Raw genomic sequence first — 6,929 nt, forward strand, 5'->3', positions numbered from 1 at the left:
AGGCCAGGCATGGTGGCTCATGCCTGTAATCCCAGCTCTTTGGGAGGCTGAGGCAGGTGGATCATGAGGTCAGGAGTTCAAAAGCAGCCTGGCCAAGATGGTGAGACCCCGCCTTTACTAAAAATACAAAAATTAGCTGCATGTGGTGGTGGGGTGGTGGGCATCTGTAATCCCAGCTACTTGGGTGGCTGAGGCAGAGAATTGCTTGAATCTGAGAGGCAGAGGTTGTGGTTAGCTGAGATCGCACCACTGAACTACACTATAGCCTGGGTGACAGAGTGACTCTGTCTCAAAACAAACAAACAAACAAAAAAAAAACAAACCAACATCAGAATGAACAGACAACCTACAGAATGGGAGAAAATTTTTACAATCTACCCATCTGACAAAGGTCTAGTATTCAGAGTCTACCATGAACTTAAATTTATAAGAAGAAAAACAAACAGGCAATCCCATTAAAAACTGGGCAAAGGACAAGAACAGACAATTCTCAAAATAAGACATTCATGTGGCCAACAAACATATGAAAAAAGTTCAACTTCACTGATCATTAGAGAAATACAAGCCAAACCACAGGGAGATACCATCTCATGCCAGTTAGAATGGCGATTATTAAAAAATCAAGAAACAACAGATGCTGGAGAGGATGCAGTGAAAAGGAATGCTTTTACCCTTTTGGTGGGAGTATAAATTAGTTCAACTATTGTGGAGGACAGTGTGACAAATCCTCAAAGATATAGAAGCAGAAATACCATTTGACTCAGCAATTACATTACTGAGTCTATTGCATTTTTCACTTCATTTGTTATATTTTTCAGCTCCAAAATTTGTTGTTTTAAAATAATTTTAATCTCTCTGTTAAGTGTATCCGTTTGATCATTTATAATTTTCCTTATTTCATTGAGTTGTTTATCTGTATTTTCTTGAAGTTTGCTGAGCTTTCTTAAAGCAATTATTTTAAATGGTCTGTGAAGCAGTTTGTATATCTTTATTTCTTTGGGGTCAGCTACTGGGAGACTGTTATTTTGGTAGTATGTCTCCTTAGTTGTTCATGTTCCTTACTGCCTTATATTGATTTCTCTGCATTTGTGGAGCAGTCACCTATACTAGAATTTACAGCCTAGTTTTTGTGTATAAACACCTTTTCCTGTGGGTAAAAAGGAGGTGCAAGAGTGTTTGCTAGGTGGGATGCAGCAGAAGTTCTGGCATTACTAAGGGGCACAGCTGTGCAGTCTCTTTGCAGCTCTGTCAGCTCGGTTTGGTATTGACAAAGATTACGTGGATCCTCAGCATTCAACAGTGTGGATGTTTGTTGTAGTACTGTGAGTTTTTGGGGTTTATGGTGGTTGTAGCTGTTAGGGTCTTCTTGATCCTGATGTTGTAGTGATGGAAGTTCTCTTGACACTGGATCCTACTTGCAAGCCCAAATGGCATTGGCACTGATGTCTGCTGAGTGTGGTACCTGTGGAGTGGCCATAGACATGAAGCCTGAAGTGTTGGGATTCACTCAGGATGGTGGCAGAAATATTTAAGGGAAACATTAGGAAAAGTTATAAGAAATAGTCACAAACCGGGCCGGGCGCGGTGGCTCAAGCCTGTAATCCCAGCACTTTGGGAGGCCGAGACGGGCGGATCACAAGGTCAGGAGATCGAGACCATCCTGGCTAACACGGTGAAACCCCGTCTCTACTAAAAAATACAAAAACCTAGCCGGGCGAGGTGGCGGGCGTCTGTAGTCCCAGCTACTCGGGAGGCTGAGGCAGGAGAATGGCGTGAACCCGGGAGGCGGAGCTTGCAGTGAGCTGAGATCCGGCCACTGCACTCCAGTCTGGGCAACAAAGCCAGACTCTGTCTCAACAACAACAACAACAACAACAACAAAAAAAAAAAAAAAAAAAAAAAAAAGAAATAGTCACAAACCTGTTGGAAGGCCGCAAGGTTACATAGCTTGTAATAATTGAACGGGCTCAAGGCAGCTGGTTCTTACCTGAGAGCATTAGGTCATAGGGTAAATACTAGGGACAACAGAGGCTTCCCCAGTTAAGTCTGTTTACCCTACCTCCATTAACTAACTTTTGAGCCAGATGGCCCTCTTGAGGGGAGGTCGACCAGGAATATTGCCCCCTAATGGTGTTTACTTTAGATCGCAGTACCAGAGCTTTAATCATTCCTAGAACTACTCTCTTAACCATGTTAATTATGCACAAGTGTGTTGACTCAGAGCTTTTGTTGTTTATTGTATACTAAATAAATGCCTGGAGTGTGAACTGCTCAGGGCTGGCCGCAGCGACAAACCCTTCTTGGTGTGCAGGCGGTTGGACGCTCAGCAGGACTGGCAAAATAGAGTATCTGTGTACATCAATGTAGATTTTATTCATCCGTCATTTGGGGCAGGGTCTGCGGGTGGACCCCCCATAGCTAATGCTCTCCAGTGAGGAGCAATATCTCACTGAAGCACTGGTACTTGTGGGGAGGGTCTATGAATCCTGAATCTGAGGTGGTACTGGCATTGGTGGCTTGGGCACTGGCACCCTTTCACTGACCCCTCATGCTTCCCGGGTGAGGTGATGCCCCACCCTGCTTTGGCTCACACTCTGTGGGCTGCACCCATTGTCCAACAAGTCCCAATGAGATGAACCCAGTACCTCAGTTGGAAATGCAGAAATCACCTGTCTTCTGCATCGCTCATGCTGGGAGCTGTAGACTGGAGCTGTTCCTATTCAGCCATCTTGGAGCAATCTTGGGATTGCTTTCTTGATTTATTTTTTGGATTGATTGCTGTTTGCATGTAGAAACACTATTGATTTTCGTGTGTGTTGATTTTATATCCTGCAAATTTACTGAATTCGTTTATCAGTCCTGTGAGTTTTTTCATGGAGTATTTACATTTTTCTAAATACAGGATCATGTCATCTGGAAAAAAAGATAATTTGACTTCTTCCTTTCCAATCTGGGTGCCCTTTATTTCTTTCTCTTGCCTAATTGCTCTGGCTAGCAATTCCAGTATTATGTTGAATACAAGTGGTGAAAGTGGGCATCCTTGCCTTGTTACAGATCTCAGTGGGAGGGCTTTCAGTTTTTCTTTGTTTAATATATTAGCTGTGGGCTTGTCATATATGGCCTTTATCATGTGCATGTATGTTCCTTCTATACCAGTTTGTTGAGGGTTTTTATCATGAAGGGATGTAGAATTATTTATTTATTTATTTATTTTTTTGAGACGGAGTCTCGCTCTGTCGCCCAGGCTGGAGGGCAGTGGCCGGATCTCAGCTCACTGCAAGCTCCGCCTCCCAGGTTCACGCCATTCTCCTGCCTCAGCCTCCGGAGTAGCTGGGAGCACAGGCGCCCGCCACCTCACCCGGCTAGTTTTTCGCATTTTTTAGTAGAGACGGGGTTTCACCATGTTAGCCAGGATGGTCTCGATCTCCTGACCTCGTGATCCACCCGTCTCGGCCTCCCAAAGTGCTGGGATTACAGGCTTGAGCCACCGCGCCCGGCCATGGATGTGGAATTTTATTGAATGCTTTTTCAGACTGTATTGAAATGATTATATAGTTTTTGTCCTTTATTGTTGATATGATTTACCACATTTACTGATTTGTACATGTTGAACCATTTTTGCATCTCTAGGTTGAATTCCAATAGATCATGATAAATAATCTCTCTTAGTATGTTGTTCAGATTGCTAGTATTTTGTTGAGGATTTTTGCATCTATGTTCATTAGGGATATTGGCCTGTAGTTTTTGTTGTGCTCTTGTTTGGTTTTGGTATCAGAGTAATTCCAGTCTTACAAATGAGTTGAGTACTATTCTCTCCTCTTTAATTTTTTGAAATAGTTTGAGTAGAGTTGATATTAGTTCTTCTTCCAATGTTTGGTAGACTTTAACAGTCGATCTGTCAGATCCTGGACTTTTCTTTGATGGGAGACTGCTTATAACTGCTTTGATCTTGTTACTCATTATTGGTATGTTCAGATTTTCTATTTCTTCATAGTTCAATCTTGGTAGGTTGTATGTGTCCAGAAATTTATCCATTTCTTCTAGATTATCCAAGTTATTGGCACATAGTTGTTCATAATAGTCTCTAATGATCCTTTGTATTTCTTTGGTTTCAGTTGTAATGTTTCCTTTTTCTTCTCCAATTTCATTCATTTGGGGCTTCTCTTTTTATTCTCCTTTTTATTCTAACTAAAGGTTTGCCAATTTTGTTTTATCTTTTCAAAATTCAACTTTTCATTTTGCTGATCTTTTGTATTGTTTTTTGGTCTCAATTTCACTTATTTCTGCTCTGATCTTTTAGAAATGTCTGTCTTTCTACTAATTTCAGGGTGGTTTATTCTGGCTTTTATAGTTCCTTGAGGTGCACTGTTAGGTTGCTTATTTGAAATTTATTTAATACAGCTATTTATTAGTATAAACTTCCCTCTTAGTACACTTTTTCTGCATCCCATAGATCCTGGTGCTTTTTGTTTCCATTTTCATTTGTTTCAAAAATATTTAAAATTCCTTCTTAATTTCTTCCTTGACCCATTGGTTGGTTGAGGATATATTGTTTAATTTTCATGTATTTGTACAGTTTCCCAAGTTCCACTTGTTCTTGATTTCTAGTTTTATTCCATTGTGGTCGGAAAAGATACCTGATACAATTTTTACTTTTTTGAATTTGTTGAGACTGACTTTGTGGCTAAAATATGGTCTATCCTGGAGGTTATTCCATTTGCTGATGAGAAGAATATGTGTTCTGCAGCAGTTGGGCAAAGCGTTCCCTAAATGTCTGTCAGGTCCAACTCATGTGTAGTTTAACTACAATATTTCTTTGTTGATTTTCTGCATGGATGATCTGTCCACTGCCAAAAATGTAATGTTGAAGTCCCTTACTATTATTGTATTACAGTATATCTCTCATTTCAAATCTATTAATATTTGCTGATATATTTGGGTGCTCTGGTGTTGGGTGCATACATATTTACTATTGTTACCTCCTATTGTTGAAGTGACACCTTTATCATTATACAATGGCCTTTTTGCCTTTTTGTATAATTTTTGACTTAAAGTCTATTTTATATTATCTAAGCACAGCTACTCCTGTTCATGTTTGGTTTCCATTTGCGTGGGATATCTTTTTCCATCCTTCACTTTCAATCTGTGTGTGTCTTTATAAGTGAAGTAAATTTCTTGTATGCAGCATATAGTTAGGTTCTGTTTTTAATTCATGCAGCCACTGTATGTCTTTTAATTGGATAATTTAATTTACTTAGTAACAGTGTTATTATTGACAGGTAAGGCCTTACTACTGCCATTTTGCTACTTGTTTTATAGTTGTTGTGTAACTTTTCTCTTCCTTTCTTACTGTTTTCCTTTGTGCATAAGTGGTTTTCTCTGGTAGCATGTTTTAATTCATTGTTTTTAATTTTTAGGATATCGATTACAGTTTTTTACTCTGCGGTTTCCATTATGCTTATATAAAGCATCTTATAGCTATAGCAAGTTGTTTAAAACTAACACCAACTGAACTGATTGCACATAACACAAAGAAAAAACAACCCTGTATACATTAACTTCCTTCTCTCCCCACATTTTGAATTTTTGAAGTCACAGTTTACTTTATAAAAAATGTTGCCTATTTAAAATAGTTGTATTTTATACCTTCAGGATTTCTGTTTTATTTTAATTATTTCAATCTCTCTTAAAATTTCTTGATAAATATTGCCTATTTAAGATAGGCAATATTTTTATTTTTAGTAGTTTAAAATGTTCTTATTTTTAATAGTTTTGGCTTTTAGTCTTCTTACTGAAGATATAAATCGTTTAAACACCACAGTTACAATATCAATTTAACAATCACCTTAGCATTCTATTCTTTGGGTTTGAAGAACTTCCATTAGCACTTCTTGTTGGACAGGTGTAGTAACAATGTATTTCCTCAGCTTTCATTTGTCAGTTAAAGCTTTTTCTTTCTCCTTCATTTCTGAAGGATAGCTTTGTTGGGTACAGTGTTCTTGTTTGGCATTTTCTTTAGCACTCTGGATATATTGTTTTACTCCCTCCTGGCCTGTAAAATTCCTGCTGAGAAGTCTGCTGCTGCCATGTGTATTGGATCTCCCTTATATTTTGTTTCTTTTCTCTTGCTGCTTTTTGAATCCTCTCTTTGTCTTTTGCCTTTTAGTGTTTATGTCTTGGGGTGTTCTTACTTGTGTTAAATCTGATTGATGACCTTTAACCTTTCTGTGCCTGGATATTTATATCTTTCTTCAGGTTTGGAAAGTTCATGTTATTATTTATTTGAATGAGCTTCCCATCCCTTTGTCTTTTTCAATTCCCTCTTTGACTCCAATAACCTGAATATGCTATCTTTTAATGTTGTCTCATAGGTCCTGTAAGCTTTCCTTATTATTTTTCATTCTTTTTTCTCCTCTGACTGTATATTTTCAAATAATCTGTCTTTGAGCTCACTGCTTATTCTGTTTGATCACTTTTGCTGGGTATGCTCACTATTGAATTTTTCTTTTTTTTTTTTTTTTTAAATTTATTTATTATTATTATACTTTAAGTTGTAGGGTACATGTGCATAACGTGCAGGTTTGTTACATATGTATACTTGTGCCATGTTGCTGTGCTGCACCCATCAACTCGTCATTTACATCAGGTATAACTCCCAATGCAATCCCTCCCCTCTCCCCCCTCCCCATGATAGGCCCCGGTGTGTGATGTTCCCCTTCCTGAGTCCGAGTGATCTCATTGTTCAGTTCCCATCTATGAGTGAGAACATGCGGTGTTTGGTTTTCTGTTCTTGTGATAGTTTGCTAAGAATGATGGATTCCAGCTGCATCCAAGTCCCTACAAAGGACTCAAACTCATCCTTTTTTATGGCTGCATAGTATTCCATGGTGTATATGTGCCACATTTTCTTAATCCAATCTGTCACTGAT

Source organism: Macaca mulatta, chromosome 14 (genome assembly GCF_049350105.2).
Source record: "Macaca mulatta isolate MMU2019108-1 chromosome 14, T2T-MMU8v2.0, whole genome shotgun sequence".
NCBI classification, from domain to species: domain Eukaryota; kingdom Metazoa; phylum Chordata; class Mammalia; order Primates; family Cercopithecidae; genus Macaca; species Macaca mulatta.